Source organism: Empidonax traillii, unplaced genomic scaffold (genome assembly GCF_003031625.1).
Source record: "Empidonax traillii isolate 1590-97213 ecotype Southwest subspecies unplaced genomic scaffold, ASM303162v1 scaffold971:size222662, whole genome shotgun sequence".
Taxonomy (NCBI): domain Eukaryota; kingdom Metazoa; phylum Chordata; class Aves; order Passeriformes; family Tyrannidae; genus Empidonax; species Empidonax traillii.
The window spans coordinates 178,503-199,746 of record NW_020956164.1 but is presented as its reverse complement, the minus strand read 5'-3'; the positions used below and the strand labels follow the sequence as shown (position 1 = coordinate 199,746).

Genomic DNA, 21,244 nt, shown 5'->3' with positions numbered 1-21,244 from the left:
GAGTGCAGATCAGAAGCAGCCTTCCAGGGCAGATACTTGAAGTACTAGGCTATACCTCGTATTATACAAATATCTCAAAGGTGGTGTCAAGAGGATGGTGCCAGACTCCTTTCAGTGGTGCCCAGTGACAGGATGAGGAGCAACGGCCATAAACTAAAACACAAGAAGTTCCACTGAACATGAGGAAGAACTTCTTTCCCTTGAGGGTGGCAGAGCGCTGGAACAGGCTGCCCAGGGAGGTTGTGGAATCTCCTTCTCTGGACCTATTCAAAACCCACTTGGACACATTTCTGTGTAACCTGCTCTAGGTGACCCTTCCTTGGTAGGGGGATTGGACTATATGATCTCCATAGGTCCCTTCCAACTCTAGCAATTCTCTGATTCAGTACATAGAGACAGTCCCTTCTGCAGCACTTCCTTTCAAAGGCTTCTACTTTGAAAGAAAAAGTATTTGCAAGCTTTCTTTAAATAAAGGAAAGAGTAAAAAAGGCCACATAGGGTACTTGGCAAGGAAACTGGATTACTAACCCTGCTCCAGTGCAATTAAATAATTTCTAGCAAGTAGGACATTTCAGCTGAAATAAGACCAGTTTGGTTCTTCCTCAGGAGGTGGGAAGCTTGCCCCAGTTTGGGGACTCAGGATTTGATCCAGTTTCTCATTTCTCAGAAGAGTGCAGAAATCTCTGATTTTATGTACACAAATGCTGCTGCCAATTTCTTCTTGTGGGAAAGGAAAAAATTTACCAGATTGTCACACGAGGCCAGAAGCCTTGAAATCTCAAGTTGCCATGTTTAGACCTTTATTTATTGTCAAAAGCTCTCTAAAACTGTTTACAATGAGAAATACATTAAAGGAACATAGTATCATAGCTATGAACAGATTTTATCTGAGAAATAACCATAAACCCACAAAAAAACCAGCAGTTAGACATCCACTTGCAGTTACTAACCCTGCAAAACTCCAGAAGTGTTCAAATACATGAAGACCCAAAGTAAACAAATACAGCCCAGAAAAGAGGAACAATTCCAACAATTTATGCAGTCAAAAAACCAGAAACCACAAAAAGCTATTATAAATGGAAAAAAAACCATATCATACTTAAAATTTCCTTTCCTTTAGAAATTTAATTAGAAAGAGAATCTTTTAAAAATACTTATTTTCATTGTTTCAAAACAAAGCTTAATAACATCCTTCTGAAGTTTCTTACATGTTCTGAAAACATATTTGAAAGAAATAGTGCCCAAGTTTATGCAGTATTTCTTATATTACTTGCCAAAATTTTACAAGCAAGAAACCAGAAAGCCATCTAGATTATAGATATTTAAATATTTTCTCTCCTAACAACTTATCTTGTTACATGGAAAATTCTTTTTAATAAACTCTACACATGAACACAACTGTTTCATCTTTAGAAATAAATATTAAAATATATTCAATTAACGTCTTTTACTGATATTAAGAACCTACAAGGCCACCTTTAATAAGTAGTTCAGTAGGCACAATTGAAAAACGAGTATGGTAAAACCAGTACCTTTAGAAAAACGATAATGTTCAGCCAAGGCAGTACAATAGAGTGGCCTCATTCTGACAACTGCGGACTTTGAGCTGCTCTTCTGATTAGTTGTGGAATCTTTTTTGCCAAAGCTCTTTGTATTAAACAGCTTTTTCTGTAATATGAGATATTACTGCAGTAGGGTCAGCACGGCTATTTTAAAGTAATTTCTACCATCTAATTGCCCTGAGTTAACCATTTCTAAGCCTAGTTAACCATTTCTAAGCATTGAAACTTTACACATATGAAATATTGCACATTTTTTTTCTTAAACAAATATACTATAAAAATTTTGACTATGTAACAACAAATAAAGTCTTTTAAAACTAATAGTTGGGAAAAAATCCAACAAAAACAAACCAAACATGACTTACAGCAGTGTTTCAGGGCACTGCAACCTTCAGCACAACTTCATGAACGATCTCTTATTTTTTGACTGGTATAGTTATATTTTTCTCTAGAGAAGACAACATTTTCCCATACCACAGAATAGTTCGTTCCCCTTTTCTTCAGCCTCAAGTCTGAAGATACACGGTGTTAGAAGTCAAGAAAGAAAACTGAAGGACTGCATAACACTACGCCTCGAAGACACGTCTGTATATTTAATACTACTTCAAGCAGATGTTTAAAAATACCAATTTTGGCCCTGAAACACAACACAATGTAGGTCTTCTATGTTATTATGATGCTGCAATCAATGATTTAGCTGTATAACTCAACACAAGTGCTACACTGCATGTGCACAGCACGATCACATGCTTGTGTGTGTAATGCCTCAGACTACCAGTATTTACTGCAGTTGTTGAGGCAGAGATGTTAGAACATATACTGAGTATATTTCCTTCTTGATTTCTCTATGGGAAATACGTGCCCGCAGAGCCCACATGTTAAAACTACAGATCTTTACAAACTGTTAGCAACCTATTTAGCTGAAGATGAACCTTCAGTTACCTACTTGTTCATGAGCATCCAAACTTTTGTTTAATATCCAAGTTTGACACTCAGAGCGTGTTTTTGTATAACTGTTTAAATTACAACTCTTCACTAAAACAATGTTCTTAGAAAGCTGCACTTAAGAAATCAGACTCTTGAATAGTTTTTGCATAACTGAGGGGTCTGATGAAGTTATGATGGAAATTCTTCCTGACCACAAATTTTAAGAAACCTCAAAACTCTCATCATTTTAAAGAAAACAAAAGCTGTATTGAGTCATGATCAGTGTATTTAATTAAATGGAAGAGGAAGGCAGTGAAAGCAGAGTTAAGGCATCCCAGCTCCATGAAAACAAACAAACTAAAAACCCCTAAACCTGTAATTCAGTGTGCAGACAGACACAAGAAGAGCAAGAAATGGCAAGACATGGAGAGGTAGAGGAGAAATTCAATTACCAGGGAAACAGCGGAGAGGAAAAGGTGTTGAGAATAAAGAAGGGAGCACCAAACAGTGGGCTGGGAAGCAGGAGTAGATTACAAGGACAGAGAAGGATTATAGGAAAAATGAAGAGACACTTCAAGTGCTCTTCCTCCTCTCCTCTCTCACACTCCTGCAGAAGGAACAAAGCTGGCATCAAGCTCCTCCTGAAGCAAAGTTCTTGTTAAATGTCATAGGTTTAAAGAGAGATGATGCAATTTTTTCCCAATGTCCGTCATCCCCCCCTTCCTCCCCCATCTGTCCATTAACCCAGACCACTTTAGGGTTGCAGCGAAGAGATGCATCTCTCTCCTGCAGCCCCTGTGCCTGGGGCAGACTGTCCACCGAGCCTAGAAGGTTGGTGGTGAAGGAGCTGGCAGTGGAGTGGCTGGCAGGAGGAGATCACAGAAGGATACCTGCCTCAGAACCCTGTGCACTTTCAAGAGGAAAATGAATAGTGGAGTAAATCCAGCAAACTCAGTAAATCCAGTTCTTCCTTTTGGCAATGCTTCAGCTCCCTTTATGTGTTGACTGCACAATGAGATACACAATTGGCTTGTCCCTTGGGAGTCCTGAACTAGAGATGCTCTTGACTGTGTCCTCACAAGTGCCATAGACTACTGCTTAAAAAGACTGTTTTAACTATTCCTCCATTCCTACTCTCCCTTCTAGTATCAGACTACTCCACCATTGCTACATATCTGTTCTCCTCTAAGATTTGTGATACACAGTCACATTAATGGATCTCCCCTCTTTGTCAACAAAGGTAAATCTCCAAACTGAAAATTAAATACAGGATTGAGTAGGACTGCCCAGAGTAACAAAGGAAATTTATGCCACACCTAGAAATTGGATAGAGGTATCCCAAGTTTATAGCTACTGCTTTAACTTATTGAGAGATGAGAATCAGCAAACTTTTTAAGTAGTTAACTGAACTAGAGTATCTCATGGCTAAGCTGCCTAAGCCATAAAAATAATATGATGCAGCAACCAAGGTGCCAAGCCTCAAGTGAGGACACCTGATGCTTTTTCATCTGCTTGTGCCTGCTGCATAAAGGCAATCTCTCCTGTCCAGCCGCCCTGCCAGCACACCACGTCCCTCCACTGAAGATGTCCCTCCATCATTAGCACCAGCTCATCACTGAGCTGGACAGGTTCCGAGACATTCTTTAAAAACTAATAAAAAGGGAGGGCTGGCGTTGTCACCGCAGCCAGGACTGAATGCTGCTTTCATCATAAATCACAAATCCAATCTTTTCTGTTGGCAAAATGAGCAATGTATTTCCAACAAAACTACAGATCTCCTGCAGCCTCTGTATGAACACAAAACATTGAATCCCATTTCTAGGACAGGAGAAATAAATACTATACAGAATGACATCAGGAAGGAAAAAATATGAAATGTGACTGTAAAATTAGTGTAGGTTAACTTGTGATCACAAAATTTAACACAGATCCCTTACTAGGCTTTGAATGTTCCTGGTGTCAGTCCTTGGCACAGCTAAAATGGTTTTGCTGCCTTTAATTTCATAGTACAACGTATCTGGAATTTCAAGTTCCTAATTTCCTCAGCTGACAGAAATGGTTTCTGAGATGATTTCTACATTCTGGGAACAGATTTTTACCCTTAAATTAGCCATGTGTACTCTCAGACTTAACATTTTTGTCTTTAAATAAAACAGCAGCAATAATTATTAAGACCCCACACGATGCACATTTATGTTCTCGAGCCAAATATGGTGATTGGAAACAAATGAACATGAAATGCTTTCTACTGAGTGGAATTAAAACTAAATACTAGTGAAGTGTGTTGCTGATTTGACACACGACACATAAGACATCGATTGCTGATTTTTCTCTTTGCTACAGTGAAATACCAGAAGTGCCCTATTAGTCTTTAAGAATTGTACAACCATTGGTACAATGTGCCACATGTACAGCTGGGTACTACCCTCCTGCCTTTCTGGGTTTCAGCTGGTTTCCTTGTATTTACCGAGGATGAGTAAACACATCCTCGTTAAATACATCCACTTTCCACTGGATGAGTTACTGGATTTCCCGCTTTTGTTTAGGAGCTTTAGTGATGAATAAGATTTTAAGCTGCCATGCTAATCTCCTGCTCAGACCTTGAGATCAAACTCAGCATGTTCTGGATGGACTTTTACCTGAGGACTGGAAGAAAGCAATCCAGCCTCCAAAAAGGGCAGGAGAGAGGACACAGGAAACTACCAGCCAGTCAGCCTCACCTTCATCCCTGGAAAGGTGATAAAGCGCCTCATTCTGGAGGCCATCTCTATCCACACGGATGACAAGAAGGGGATCAGGAGTAGTCAGCAAGCCAGCATGGGTTCACTAAAGGCCCACTGTGGTTCCTTCCAACCTTACCCATTCTGTGCTAACAACCAAATAAGTAACAGAAAGGTTTGAAGCACTAAGGCTGCAAGTGCTTGCTTGCAGTGAAAGTCTACTATATAAAAAAGTTAATGCAATCTACTGAATGGAAAATTCATAACCAAAGAACAGGTTGGGAATAAAGGATGGGAGAAAGCTTGGAACTACTGGAATACTTCCAAAAAGGATTCAGATAACAGGAATAAGTAACAGCTCTGGAGGACTAAGGCTGGAATTGTTCACTTGCACTGGAGGTCTCCATCGTAAAACAACCTACTGAATGGTAGGTTACTGACTGTAACCAAAGTACAGGTTGGGAATAGAAGGTGAGAAAAAGCCTGGAACTACTGGAGTACTTCCAAAAAGGATTCTGCAACATTGACACATACGTTGCTGCGTGACTGAGGCCAGCAAGAGCAAGCCTCAATCTTTCTGAAACAGTACTGAGCTATATATTTGCAGCTAATGAACAGAACATACCTCCCCAGACAGACAGAAGACATGGTCAAGTCCTTCTGGAATTGCCCTCCTTTTATCAACCCCTGGTAAAAAGTGCCCGTATTAATTCAAAAAGGTACCTGCAAAAGTGGAATGCCAAACTCTTGTCCAAGCTCTGAACGGGGGGATGTAATGTTCCAGGGAATTCTGAAAAAAAGAAAACAAAATATGAAAAAAGACATTAAAAAAACCCAAAACACAACGTAATAGCAACACTGCAGGTGCACACAGGTCAGTGTGGCTGTGATGCTGAAGGTAATGGAAACCGGACAGCAAGGTTGGTCCGTGCCAGCAGAAGTGAGGGTAAGAAGTGCAAGACAGTCACAACAGCAGTCAGGATTATTTCACATGAGAGATGAGATAAGTGATGAAATCAACGTGGTTGTGCACTGGGAAAAAATCTATGATCTGCGTAATAATAACAACTAATTAAAAAGTCATTTGGGATATCTCAGAATGCAAGCTCACATACGACAGTATCTGAGGTGTGAGATGAAATGCATCCACGCTGTGGATCAATGTAAAAATGCAAAGAGGGCCAAATGTCTAAATGCAATTTTTAATTCACTGATGAAAGAAAACACAAAATTGTGCTTTTTAAGTCATTGCTACAGATAAAAATTTTGTTTCGTTTCTCTCTATTTTCAAATGAAGAAGAGAGAAGATTCTGCAAAGAAAAAAAACCCACCACTCTATTTTTATTACACAGCTTTAGTAGGCCATGGAATCAGTGTCAGCTACTTTGCAAGTAACTGAGAGAAAATATTAACATGTAAATGTTAGTGTTATTTCAGGGCAGCTGCTAGTTGATTTTGACATCAAAATATGGAATCTACAGTGATGATCTGTTTTCCCACATTCAGAGTTAAGGTCAAAGAGCAAAATATTTGTGTGCTTAAAAAACCTTCCACACCTCCCTGCTGGGAGCAGTGACAGGATATATTCCAAAATAATGACAACCTACTACTCAGTTTTTATAGATCTACCCAAATTGCTTATTCACTTTTCACAGAATCACAGAATCAGCTGAGTTGGAAGGACTCACAAGGATCAAGTCGAACCCTGAGCCCTGCACAGGACCATCTGTTTGAAGTGATTATTATATTAATGGGAGAACCATTGTGTTCAACTGGTGGCACAAAACTACTGAAAAACTACAAATTTTGCTTTCTTTTTTTCTTAGCCCTCTTCACCTTTTCTAAAGCACTTATTTTAGACAATGCTTTATTAAAATATGGCAGTATTGTATTTACAAAACAATACTCCTTGCCAGTCAATCAATACATCTTTCATTTAATATGCAATACCTTCTCCTTTTTCTCTCCAAAATTATTAGTTCCTTTTTGGATATTTAAACCAGATATTAAACTCCATACAGAAAAAAAAAAAAATCCAAACCTTATTATTTTGTGTCACCTGCTAAAAATAATCGTAAAAATAAGTCAGTATATTCACCTGGGAGGAAAACAGCTCTGCTGCAGAATGCAGCCTTTCTGCACATCTTTTTATATGCAAAAAGGAGGGAGGGAAGAAGCAGTTTTCCTCTCTGCTGTGAGGCTGGTGACAGCCAGCAGAAGGGCAGAAATGCCAAGCTGAGGAAAACTCACCAGAAGAGAGCTCCAGAACACAGACACCACATAAGGGCACGCACCAGAAAGTTTTCTACTTTCTATACCAACAAGTATACAGTTTTATTTTTTTTACTGATACAAGTATGCAGGCATAAATACTCACATACATGTGGTTTAGTCCAATATTAGTAATTCAAACAGACACATTTATGGTATGGCTGTCAGTGTGAACTATATAGTTATTGTCTAGTGAACACCAGTACATACTATGTTAAAAATGTATAGCCTACTGAATCTTCTAAGTGGTAGAAAGAGGTCATTGTAACAAAAGTGGAAGTATTAATCCTGGACTAGCTCTTGTACAGTGTTTTGCCACATTCCTCTGGTTCCACAATAAACAGACTGCTTCAGGTCTCAAAGATTTCCTGAGAGAGTATCCATTAAACTGTGAAATCACCAGGAAGAGAGACACACTACATGGGCTTCACTGAGCTTGGATCTGGACCTGGGACAGAAATGATTAAAGAAGATATACGCGCAAAACTCTAACAGATTAATGTTCTGCGGAGCTTTTCAGTGCATGACTGGGTTCAGCATTCATGCTACAGAACAAAACACAAACAATGCCATTTAGCACCTGCAAAAGGAATGTGCACTGACAAAACTGTTAATGGACAAGGCTTATAGAGTAATTTGGGGTCAGACCAAGTACTACGAAAGTTCTTCAACATGACAGCACAATATTCTTGGGATTATGCATCTCACACATGGGACCATGAAGCACCACTGTGTACAACTCTCTGTGAGGACTCATGTCTCCACCAACAGGAGAGCAAATCCTTGGACAGGCAGCACTGGATTTTGTAGCTGCAGGATGAACAGCCCAAGGCAAAACCATATATTAATTGCACTTTTCAAGCAGATGAAATGTTCTGGTAATAAATCTCCAGTAGCACTTTATCAGTCCCAGATAGTGCCCTTCAGCAACACATTTCAGAGAAACTTCCTAATCAACACAACACTTGACAGAGCTGGGAGGGATCAAATACACTACAGTGACTATTTTTAAACATAAACACGCAATTGCAAGAAAAAGTAGAGAAAAAGAAGAATGTAGCATAAATTTCAGTGGTAAATACAAGGAATGACTTATCAGCATAACTAAAGGCACCAAATCCTCCTTTTTCAATTTAATATACTGTTTAGCATAAGGGGTATCATATCATTTCTCAAGTTCTAATTACTCACGTCAGTGTAATTCCACTGTCTTTAGAAAACCTTGTCCCTTTTGCAAACGCCATGCCAGACCCCTTTACAAAATTCTGATTCCTGTATGGCCCAATCCTGATGCAGAGCAATCCAGAAAGGCTAGAACCACGTTTGTTTTTCTCCAAGAAAAGACAAAAGGAACATGATAAATTAACAGGCTTTGCTTGTCCCGCTCCTTCTGTGGAATTTGCAGTACAATACGTGGCCAGCCTTGCACTGGAAGAACCAACCTACTTGTGATAAACCACTACCAAGTGCCTGGCCTCCAAGAAGGTAACAGAACTTATATCTGACAACTAATACAGTTGAGTTTTTGGTGTCTTTTAAGTCTTTCTTGAACTTCTTCCTGGGCCTGGGGGCCCAGGATTTCATTTCTCCTGCAGATGTACGATTCAGCTGAAAATACAGCAAGGTATGTTGCCATACAGTTTTATACTGCACACAGAGTAGAGTTTGAAAATGTTTGCTAGCACATACAACCACTGAGAGCTCAGTGCTTCTTTCTGGTGATGGACAGACTTGCTCCCTGCAGGCAGGGCACAGTGGGGCACCCCTACCAGCATGGCTGCCATGGTGTGCACTGACAGCTGAGCACAGTTACCACTCCATTTATTTCTAATTGCCACTCTTTCTTAGATCTTTTTTCCCCTTTAAATAACTTAACAGGGCCAGCGCTAGCAGATTCATATCACAGAAACACAGAACAATTTGGGTTGGAAGGGACCCTTAAGTTCATCTAGTTGCAACCATTCTCCCATGGACAGGGACACCTTCTCCTAGACCAGGTTGCTCAGAGCTCCATCCAACGTGCCTCACACTTCAACAGGAGAGACTGGCTTCCACATTACTTTCTTTTAGGAACAATAAGTGTTCCCACAGTTCTCTTTTAAAAAATCAATAGCAGATATGCTGATATAGTGCCAAAGACCTGGCAGCTGAGATCTATGCAAAGAACTGGTCACTGGCTCCTACTAGACAGGTGAATGGGATATACTTGAATTCTGGCCTTATAATGAATAATTAAAACAGCTATCCTTATCTTTTCAATTCTTTCTAGGGAAAAAACTAAAAAAAAAACGCACTGAAAAGAGAATGAGGAAATAGCAAGAAAAAATAAAAAACACTTTCAACCATCTGAGATCTAAAACAGCAGAAGGACAGCTGATGTCAGACTTCTAAAAATCACAAAAATTCATGACACTGAGCTGGTTTACTACCATAGCTTCAGCTAAAAGTTTTAATCTCCTCTGTAAGGGCAGAAAATGCCTAACACTAGGACAGGAAGCACCTAAACCAAGATAAGAAAATTTGGACACAGACTAAAAAATATTAACTTCTTCAATAATTTTCAAATGAACCAATTATATAGGTGTGAACTACCACATTCTCCTCTAAACTGACATTTCTCTTTAGCTTTTTTTCCCTATAAAATCCCACACTCATTCAAATTTTTCTCAAAAAAATCTTTCTGGAATGCCTAGAAAAATACTCCACAATGGCTGGGCAGATGGCACACTGCAATGGCTCATTATCCTAATTTCAACAGTCTCTCTTTATCTGATGGTGAAATCAAGGTCAAGTGAAAAACTTCAAAAACCACTATGAGTTCTGGCTATCTTAAAATTAGGTTTGTAGCTAGATAAAATCTAAACATTTCTACCATTTTTAGATTTTTTTTTTTTTTTTGTTTACCATTTGGCAAGCAAAAGGATATGAAAATTGTTCAGGAAGGAGTGATGGCTCCTTTTCAAGACTGACTGACTTGAAGACATGCACATGCAGGCTGGGTGCTGTCAGGACAGAAGTTCTGCTTCCATCTGTGGTGCCAGAACATTCTAGTAACACGACACATTTAGAAGACTCATTAAGTAATATCTCAATATTGGAGTTGAGACCTTTACAACTAAGAGTCATTGACATGCAAGTGGAACACACATAACTATGTAGTCCCTTTAGCTGGTCCCTTGTCATCTCAATATCCTTACAATAAAGAGCACCATGCTACAAGAAAAACAAACCTCTGAGCCTTGTGACTGACACTGCATATTCAAAATTTCAAAATCTCAGAGGAAGGTATGACCAACATGTTTGCCCACATAAGCAAGATCCCAGTGAAGATTTTAGAATGGAGAAAGTCTGACATCTGGACTTCTTTGAGATACATCTGAAGAATGAAAGAGACATCTATCCCTCCTGGATACCACCAGCAGAGGGATATATCTCATAACAAATTCTCAAAGGCATTGTCAAGGACATATCTTCTTAAGCATCTCTTAACTCAGAAGCATGGTGAGCCCCGTGCCTGGGGTAAGCACACAGGCACCATGGTGAGGATTCAGGGAGTGTAGTTGATTCTTCCTATTTTTACTTGCTGGAAAACAGGGAGTTTGCTTCCTGAGCCAGAACCTCGCTTCTCTTTGGACATCCACAACCTTAGAATCGCCAAAGCTTATCTCAGTTTAAACTCAGAGATGTGAATCTTAATGAAGAATAATTAAAGTAAAGACTGTTATTCCCCTTGCTGATGCAAACTGAAAGAAAAAATGGAATAAAATTATTATAAAACAATTTTCAGGAAGATAACATCATGCCAACTAAAAGCATCTTGCAGTCTGTCCTCCTTATGAAAAGCTAAAATATTTATACCTAAATATACTTTCCACAGCTGATCTGCTTTTTGCCTTCATGCATGTTCAGAGAAGTCTTGTCCTTGAACATTAAAATCACAAAAATACCACAACAGGAAAAGTGACAACCACACACGAAACTTTATTTGAACTATCTGGATGACAACAAATCTTAATTAGGAGACCACACACTGACATGTGCAGACACACAGAGAGGAACGCTGCGAGCCCAAGCTGGCCAACCTCTAAATGAGACGAGAGGAGAGGAAGCTCGAAGCTGTTGCTGGTGCTCTGCTGAGGGGCACACAGTGCATGTAATACAGCAGGAGGTTGGAACCACAAGCTGCACCAACACAGAATAGGTTACTTACGATATGTTTGCCATAACTGAAAACAAAAATTGTGCTAATTACCTCCCAAGCATCTCTTTCTTCGTAAAAACATGAATCTCACTGCATTTTTTGAAAACAAAACCAAAAAAATCAACATAATAGAGGAGGAAAACAAAACAAAACAAAAACCAAACCACCAAGACAGAGCCACAGAAGAGAAATGGAAAATGTTTAAGTTGATGAAATTCAATTCATCACTGAATTTTGCCTGCATGAAACACGTGAGGATTTTGCTGCCTTTGGTACTGCCAGCAAAAGGTGACTTAAAAGGTTTGATGGTTTATATGAAATACTCACATGTGGATGAGTCAGTGTCTTATCTCACTCAAAATGTGTATCTGGTGTTTTCCATAATGGAATCCTCTACTTCTCCATTTGCATGGCTGTGCTTTTTTGTTGTTGTTTGGTTGTTTTTTTTTTTTTTTTTTTTTTTTTTTTTTTTTTTTTTTTTTTTTTTTTTTTTTTTTTTTTTTTTTTTTTTTTTTTTTAGTCTCACAATTATTATGAATCACAAAAATTTGCAGGTAACCTCTCATTCTGAGAGTTAACACTGAACATGTTTGAACACGTGTAATTGTATTCAGCTTTGCCTAATATACCACAAAAGAAAAGCAATTTTTGAAATAAATAGTTCAAGCTGGAGTAGCGTAACTGGAGCACATCTGATGCTTATTACCTTTCCCAACATTTACCGTATATATTATAGATATAAAAATACTTTTATAAACAGATATACTTTTGCATAATTTTTACCAAAGGAAAGAAAGATGAATTCAGGCATTTAAAAAGTTAGGTTTCTATTTTTCATGAGAATAGTTCATTAAGCCTGAATTCAGAGATTCTGTGCATACTTTCAAGAGGTACTTAGCACCCAAAAGTCAAAGTGAGATCATGAAATAATTGCTTGGTGTCTGTGAAGACCAAATTTAGCAATTCAAACTGAAATGCACAAAGTTAAAGACTGCCTTTAAAAAAATTAGACTTCTTGCACCTTTGCTATATGAAGAAGGCACCATGCAAGATGAAGGAATGTAGTCCATTCCTCCTTATATCCCTGGCCCATCACCCTTGGCAGCAAATCATACGTGTCTAGTACTAACACCTCTCGGTGAAGAGGAGGAGATGAAAATAGGACTTAACTACATATGTGCTTCTAGTACCAAAAGGAGATTCTTGCTTCCTCTCTACAAAACAATCTTTAATTTTTATGCTGGTACTTAATTAAATTTCACTGTGCATACTAAGTTTTCTGATGTCTAGCTATTTTATGTTCAGCCCCAAATCAAAAGAGCACACACTCATAAATGATCCTTTCGTTAAAAGAAACCAAACCAAAAATTAAGACAAGGTTTGTTGTATATAAAGATATCTCCCACTCTAGCTGTTTCCTCAGTTTAGCCAAGGAGAAGAGATCACACACATAACTTCTAACTAGGTCACAAACTCTACCTTTCTAATATTTTATTCATGCACCTTATAAAGGGATGCACATTATGTCAAGTTCCAAGAGGAGCATCATGCTATAAGCAACAGCTCTTCAAGAGTGGTTTGATATTGTGTTGGGATAACTTTATTTTATGGATGGAGAGACACATCCAATTTCTTCAGTCAGTGAGAAATAACAGCATAAAATCAAAGAGTGAATCTCTTGACATACTCTTTGCTTTAACTTACAGTCAATAGTTCCTTGATGAGTGTGTGGATTACTCTACATGAATTCTCAAATATACCTGTAAGAAGACAATGTACTGTCCAAAGTCTAAATTAGCCACATAGAATTCCTACCCACATTAGACAATATTTAATGGTCAGCACATAAAAAGAAAAAAAAAAAGAGTTAAAACTCTACCGTTTCACGGTGCATATTCTGAAAACCATAATGCTTTTAGAATACATACACAGAAACTGTGTGTGAATTTTCAGCTGGGATATAATGGATATCTTCAAAAATTACATGAGAATTCATCAAGTGCCATGGCTCTCTGCTCATTACCTGGATGTTTACAGTATGCCTTATCCTGTTTCTCAGGATCTATATAATCTGATGCCTACTTTCAGGCCGGTACTTGTTACATCTGATTCACTAGGATTCAGAAATTCTATCCTGAGATTTTCTTTTCTCTCCCCTAGCAAAAAAATGTGGGATATCTGCACCACGCTCAGCATTGCTGAGAAAGAGAAGGGCCTTTGCAGAGGTTAAAAGCAGGCTCTGGGCACTGAGCCAGTCTCCAACTGTGCTTTGCCCTGCTAAACTGTGTTTGGATTTGCTGTAAGAGTATACAGTATCTGTATACAGGCTCTTGAAATACCAGGGGCAACCTAATATAAAAAATCAGGGAAGCAGCAGAAAGAAAACTATGTAAGAGCCATTTTTCCACTTCAATTGCTAACAGAATATGATTTACACACAGAATGTGGACCTGGAGCAGCATTCACCTTTTTGGGTTGGATGTTTGCATTTGACTGCAAAATATTTAATTTTACTCCAGACAACAAATTTAAGTTCTTCAAGAAAAAAGTCAGGATCAAGACCTGCTGGATGGAGACAGTTGTAAAAATGAACCACACAACAGATAAGAGTAATGGGAGTTAAGAATTAACAGTTATTTGTTGGTGGTTTTTTTTTTTTTCATTATTATACATAGATTTTGGTGTGACATCATACTATATGCAAATATTTGAAAATGTTACTTTTTTGGAGATGTTGTGCAAAAAGGTTGGAAAAGTGCGACCTTAAATCGGTTGACGTGAAAAGAGGAACCAGTCTCAGGGGTCTGTCTGGGATGCAGCACAGGAAAGGGTTTGTCCTGCAGACACACTGCCTGGAGTGGCACAGGCTGCCTAGTGCCAGACCCATGCTGATGCATCAGAGCCAGTTGTGGGGCTGCAGCATAGGAGGAGAGAGTGAGAGCACTGTGTTTGATCAGCCTTGAAAAGAGAAGGCTACAGGGGGACCTACCCACTGTCTGCTACTGCCTGACAGGAGGGAACACAGATGGCCTGCAAAGGTGCACAGAGAGGGAGGGGAGCCACTGACCAGAGCTGCAACATGGGATATTCAGGTCTCATACAGAGAAAAGTCTTTATTGTCAAGGAGGTGAACACCGAAACAGGAGCCCAGAGGGTCTGCTGGACCTTCATCCTTGGAGATGCTCAAACTGTCCTGGCTCATGGCCCTGAGCAACCTGACCACATGGGACCCAGTTTGGTCAGCAGGGTGTATCAGGCGACCTCGGGAAGTCCCCTCCAACCTGTACGATTCTCTGATCTCATCTTGCTACCTCTGCCTCAGTGGTGCCAAAAGTCAGTGTCTCTTTGCCTCACACGATCTTCAGCAGCAGATGATCCAGACATGGAAGGCAGAGTAATATATAAGTACATGTTTAAATTAATCACCATATATATTGACCTCTTTCTATCTCCCCTTTTTTTCCATTCTTGAAAGACTGAGATATTTGCTTCTCAGTATGCACCAGGCATCTCCTCGGCTCTTCTGCTTTTTTCATCTGCTTTTTTCATCTCTCAGTGATTTACTTGTCAACAGTACACAAAACAGGATGACTTGAGGAAATCAAGAAAACAGGAGGAGGAGAACAAGAACTACCTAGACAAAGAAAAGCATGATCTCTCCTTTTTAGCAGTAGGCACCTGTAATATATTCATCAGGACACTGGGTTAAGAGGCAATGCTGTGCAGGACTGCTTTGTGTACAGTATTACAGAATCAGTTCAGGAAAGAGATGAGAAGACAAAAAGCTGCTAATGCTGATGTTTAACTGTCAGTAGGGGCTAAACAAGGGCTGATGGGCTGTGCCATTCTATGCAAGCCTGGTTGGCATGCTGTAATACTGAACACAGGCCTCAAATACACTGTACTCGACTCGAGATACAGGTATGCAGGGGCACGCAGAGGAGATAGAACCAAGGGATAGGAATAACAAACATTGGTATTTAGCAACAAAGGAGATGTTCTCATGCCATAAAACACATACTAGAGAAGGAAATTGCCAAGAGTACCCCATAAAGTTCTGTGGTGCATATCACATTGACTGAACTAGCCAGCTCAATAATAATGATGTGATCTGCTCCTTGTGGCTCATGGAAGATCATGATGAGGTAGAACCGTGCAATGATTTCATCAAAAGAAAACAGAGGATATGCAAGCAATCTCGAGTTAGACTATTTGGCTCTCTCCAATGTTTCTACCGACAGTTTAAGCAAGAACATACAAATATTTGCAGTGATACAATTCAGTAGCAGTATTTCCAGTAGACACTGAGCAACAGAGATCACTGAATTAATTTTTTCTGTTTAGTGAAAACAAATAATGCATTATTAGAAACTGGCAGAGAACAAACGAACTAAAGCAACTCAGCAAACCCACACAGAAACTGGGCAATTAAACTCCCATTTTTCACAGCAAAGATGCCTGGAATCTCAACACTGTAAAACATGCAACACTCTCCCCCGATTCAATTTTCCTTAAATCAGCTCTTTTTCTTCAGTATCCCAACCAAACACAAACTACATTTTAAAAACATCCATTTTAAGAGATGAGCACAACTCCAAAACGAAGCTACTGAAATTAAAGCACAACCCTCTGGTACTTTGTCACATAGCTCCTGGGAGTCACTGAAGAAGTAAGTCCTCAGGGGCTTTGCATCTTAGAGATGTTCAGTGAAAGATCTCAGGGTCTGGATTCACAGCTATTTTACCTGCTAATTACTAAGGCATAGAAGCAAACTTTGCAACGTTAATGTCAATGTGCTCATTGATGAACCTCCAAATGGCATCATACTGCAGATGAAATCCACACTGGATGTAAGCCATAATCCTACAAATGTGGTTTAAGGTTGGTGAGATTTCTAACCAGTGTCTCCACACTGCCAACAATCTCTTCTTTGGCTCATTTTCTCATCATATTGTCCACACTGTCATTATTCAATGTGACTATTACACCAGTATACCAGGAACCCACTGAAAAGGAGCATTTAAGAGGGTGGAAATGTTTTAATATTTTCTATGAAAGAATAAACCTTTATAGCTCCCACCACTTCCCCTTTTCAGGATCCAAGAATTATTAACAACTCTTTTGATAAGGAACTTATTGTTTTTACACAGTAAGAGGTAGTGCTAAGGATTAATGACACATATGTAAAGTTTATTAATTTCTTAGTGACAACTTATTTGCACTTATAAGCTATACCTCAGTTACAAGGACAGCATAGCTGCCCTCCACTAGTCACCACAGCCACATTGCTTTCATCCTACAATCCCATCATCAAAGCTCATGGTAAAGAAGAGCATGACCAATGTCTCTTCACTTCTGAACTGCTGTTTCATAAGTTATGGGAATGCTATGGAATCCGCAACGTATTAACTGCAAAAGACTACACCTATACTGAATTCTCCTTCAGCCAACTACATACCTGGTGGGGTCAAGCACTGCAGCAGCCCTAAGTAGAACATGCCCTTCCAGCCATTTCAGCTGGCCAGGGTGCTGGTGGATGGCTCACCTGCTGGACGAAAGCAGCTCAGAGTAGGATCACTCTGGGAGGTGGCTGTGTGACAAGAGCTCCCAGCTTTGCAAAGGTGCTCGCTGCTGTGACAAACTCTGGAGCAGGTCCCAGAAAGCAGGAGCAGATAGGGGCAGGGCACACCAGCCCAGCCCAGAGGAAGCAGAGGGTGCTGTTTGTACTGCAGGTCACCTCCTGTTCCCCTGTCTGACAATGGCAAACAGCTTTGTCATTTTACAGTTCTGGGAACAGAATATTGTCTTGTGAAATTACAATGCTGTTTTAATACTGCCATTATTAGCATTGTCTTCAGACAATAAAATGTTCTGTTGTACTCGCTGTGGGCTTGCAGCACTGAATACACACTGAGTAACCCCACATTGATTTAAATGGCACAACTGTGTGAACACGTGTTCTTTAGTTAAACCCACACACCCCCAAAAGTAAAAATAATCAGATCTCCAAGGAAGAACTCACTTTCTATACAAAGCAAAAGCAACCCTTGCTGTGTGCTTCCACAACCTCAACAAACATGTGACAAAAGGCTTAGTAAAACTACTCCTATTTTCTGATCTGGTAGTAGAGGAGTACACAAAACCATCCCAAAAGGGTCATGCCATTAAAAATATATGTGCCCAAACACGGCTTTATTCATTGGCCTTCATAACACAAGCAGAGATGGTACCCACACGCAGTCACTCTGCATCACAATGCCAACACAGAGAAGTTTCCACTCCCCTCCTTTCCCTTCAAATAAGAACAGCGCCTCTCAAGAATAATCGCTCAGATGCTTTCTCATTATATGTAATAATGTACCCCCCACCCCCAGTTACATTCAACCCCATTCACAGCAGAAGACATCCAGAAGATTTCAAATTGGAGCATGGGGAGAGTCTACCGCCCAGACATTCGTTCTTATCACAGGACTTGCTGTGCTGCCAATTCACCATGCACTGCTGATACCAGTGAACATAAATCCAAAGCAAACAACTGATCTGTGTTCAAACTTGTCTGTGCTTCTGCCCCTGAACTAAACCCTCCTAGGAACAGAAACTGCATCGAGTTTGCTTACTTTGAAATGAAACTACAGAGGGCACAGAGGGTTAAAATGAGCAAGCATTTTTTTTGTATTACACCTCTGAAACCATCCTCCACAGCTGTCCTCACACCAAAGCTGCACGGCTGCCTGGGGGCACATTATTTTACACTTCCTAAAACAAAACCACCTATGTCTAAGGCATCTAACACACAATCAGATATACTCCAACCAGGTGCTGTCATTGTAAAAGGATTTTCCTGTCATGCATGCTCACAACACTGGGCACTTGAACAACTGTCCTGCCTGACAGAGCATGACTTCAGTACAATATGATTCAAAGGATGCAAATTGAGGCAAATTAAGTGTTCATACCACCAAACATACCTTAACGCCCTTCCTTTAGGAGAAGCCCTTATGTGCTCACCTGAAACTCTTGTCCTCGTCTTCTTTCTTGGGAGAACTTCTCTTCTGGTCCAGTAATTCCTCACAGACCAGAGCTAGGGAAAAGAAGTCTCCAGCTGCCCTAGCACTTTAAGCTCAAGTTCGAAAATACAAACAATACAGCATACAGAAATGCTCAAATGAAGGTCTAGCTATATGAAAAAGTATACTAATAAAAAAGCCTTTGTTTTTCTTACCACAGATGATATCTAAAAGAAACTTAGTTTCAGAAGTCCCCTTAGTTTTCAATTCCTCCCTCCCTGTCTTGAAACAACAATGCCTAATGGAAAGAAAAGTGACCTTCCTGCCTAACTGTAAGGAAAGCTGTGGACCACAGCTTCTAAAATATCCAGAATGAAGGCAATATCTGTCCTTTGGAGCTGCTTTTATTCTATGCTGATTTCTCCTTCTTCTCCGGGCATGTCTCTCGTGCACCTGAGCAATGCAAGCCTGATTGCCAGCCCAAATGAGCCCAGCCCAGCCCACAGGGTCCCTCCCAGTGCCTGAATTAGACACGAAACAACAGTGTGCCCTTGTCCAAAATGTGCATTGTGTGCCACAGGTTTTGTGACTGCAGGGGCTCCCTTGGGTCTGCACGGCATAGTTCTCATAGTTCCTCAATTCTCTCTTCTTCACCCAACAGCAAAAAAATCCAATGTGCCTTGTGCATGGAAACAGCCTAGAACAGCAATACTCAGGACACAAGCTGGTGAGGGAGGATAGCATGCTACTGCCACCAACCCCTGACCCTCTGTAAGCTTATTATATCTCACTCAGTAAACTAGCGTGACTTCAGGCCCACAGATGCAGGGGAAGGAGAACAGCTTAGGGAAGTTTTTTAAGTCTTTGCTCCAGAGTCCTTCCTGCCCTTATATTTATTGCTCTTGAATGGATTTCCTTTCTGCTGACAAGGCCATTAAAAGCCTTGCAGGTGGGCTGGTGTTACCCTTGTATGTGATATTCCACTCTTTCCAGATTAGGCAAGGTAGCCAGAAACTGAACACAACTAGCATAAATTACAAAGTAGCATAGGTATTGAAAGAAATGTTAATACAGTATTCCTGAGCCTAAGTTGTCACTGTTCTCACATCACTACTGCAAAGAGAAGGGAGCAAGGTTTCTGGGAATGTTATGGCAGCCCTGCACTGCCTTGCACCACTACCACCTACCCAGCAAAGCGCAGTGTGCTGACCGAGGGCTGAATTCTCCTGTAACTCAGCGCTGTTCACGCGGAATCATGATGCACATTTTAGATCACGCTTCCAAACTGTCTGCATTTTCATAGTATGTTGCCAAGCAGGCGAATCCTTCAAAGGATACTACGCAAAAAGTACATGAAGCCTCAAAATTTCAGGTCAGACAATTTCCTCTCCTACTTAACCCCAGGCATTTTTAACAAGGAGAGATGTGCAGTGCACAGGGGCAGTCTTCCAGAAAAGACAACTTTCTGGGGCTTATGGCTTATCCTCTGTAGCTCATGGAAGGCTTATACTTTAACCCTGTGAAAACGTTATCACTTAATATTACACTACATTTCATGCTCAATAGTTATGCCCTTTTCTCGAGTGCCAAAAGCTCATGTTGATACCTTAAACTTCACTGTGCAGACACAAAACTTCTATATCTGGGATGCCTTCTTCTTTTTTCCTTTCTTTCTTCCCCCTCCCCCCTCAGACATGAAGGTAAGCTTTAAGATTTATTACAAAATTCAAGAGCAATGCAATTTTGGTGAAAAAACATCTGAGATGACAAAATACCCTGAGCATAAAAATATAATAAGCTCACCAAATTTTTTATTTCATAAATTCAATCCTAGAGTGATTTTTATTAGCCTACAGAACATTAGAGCCTTGTAAAGTCAGATTTACAACAGAACTTGAAACAGCCCCACTATAGCCTATGAAGTGCTGTTATAACACAAACTTTAAAAGTGTCAAACTTCAGTGAATTATGAAACTTAGCACTTTGCCCCTTTTTTGCTGTAATCTTATATGAAAACGGGCTATCACAAAAACTGCCCGCCCTTGTGCTGTAAATATTTTATTATTTATTTTCTTACAGCTGTTATAAAAGCAAAAGTGACAAACCATACGCTAAGTTGCTGATTTTGTGAACCCTTCCGAAAGCCTGAATTTAACTACAAGTTCTGAATTAAAATGTATTGATAAAAGCAAAAGGATAAGACAAACCAGGAATGAGTAGGTAAATCAAAAAATCGGGTTTTTAGGTTTCATATTTTAAAATTCACAGGAGGTAAAAGACCACAAGAAAAGTCTGTCAAAATCACCGATTTGGAGAGTATTTAAATACCTGTTTTCCACAGTGCACAAAGTTAAACAACTACTGCTATTTCTGAAAAAATTCATGTCAGTAAATGTGCAAGACCTAAATACCTACATGCATTTCTATAGCACATATAAGAACAATAACTTGGGGTAACATCCCCCCAAACTGCTAAATAAATTTGTAAGTGCTACATTTTCACAGTGAAGCACCGCATTATATCAATGTGACAGACTGCACCTTTCTCATGTGATG

General features: G+C 39.8%; 1 protein-coding gene across 5 annotated transcripts in view; it reads right to left on the bottom strand.

Annotated features, from left to right (window-relative positions):
* The window catches only part of FAM110B (family with sequence similarity 110 member B), a 115,858-nt gene that overhangs the window by 12,139 nt on the left and 82,475 nt on the right, over nt 1-21,244 (bottom strand). For 2 of the 5 annotated variants that reach the window (XM_027903490.1, XM_027903491.1), the window contains one exon: nt 5,933-5,999. The exons of 2 other annotated variants lie outside the window; for them this stretch is intronic. The gene's annotated coding sequence lies outside the window, so the exon portion shown is untranslated. Of the gene's footprint in view, nt 1-5,932; nt 6,000-9,211; nt 9,313-21,244 lie in introns of those variants that run through there. One more of the 5 variants, XM_027903492.1, reaches the window with a different exon arrangement.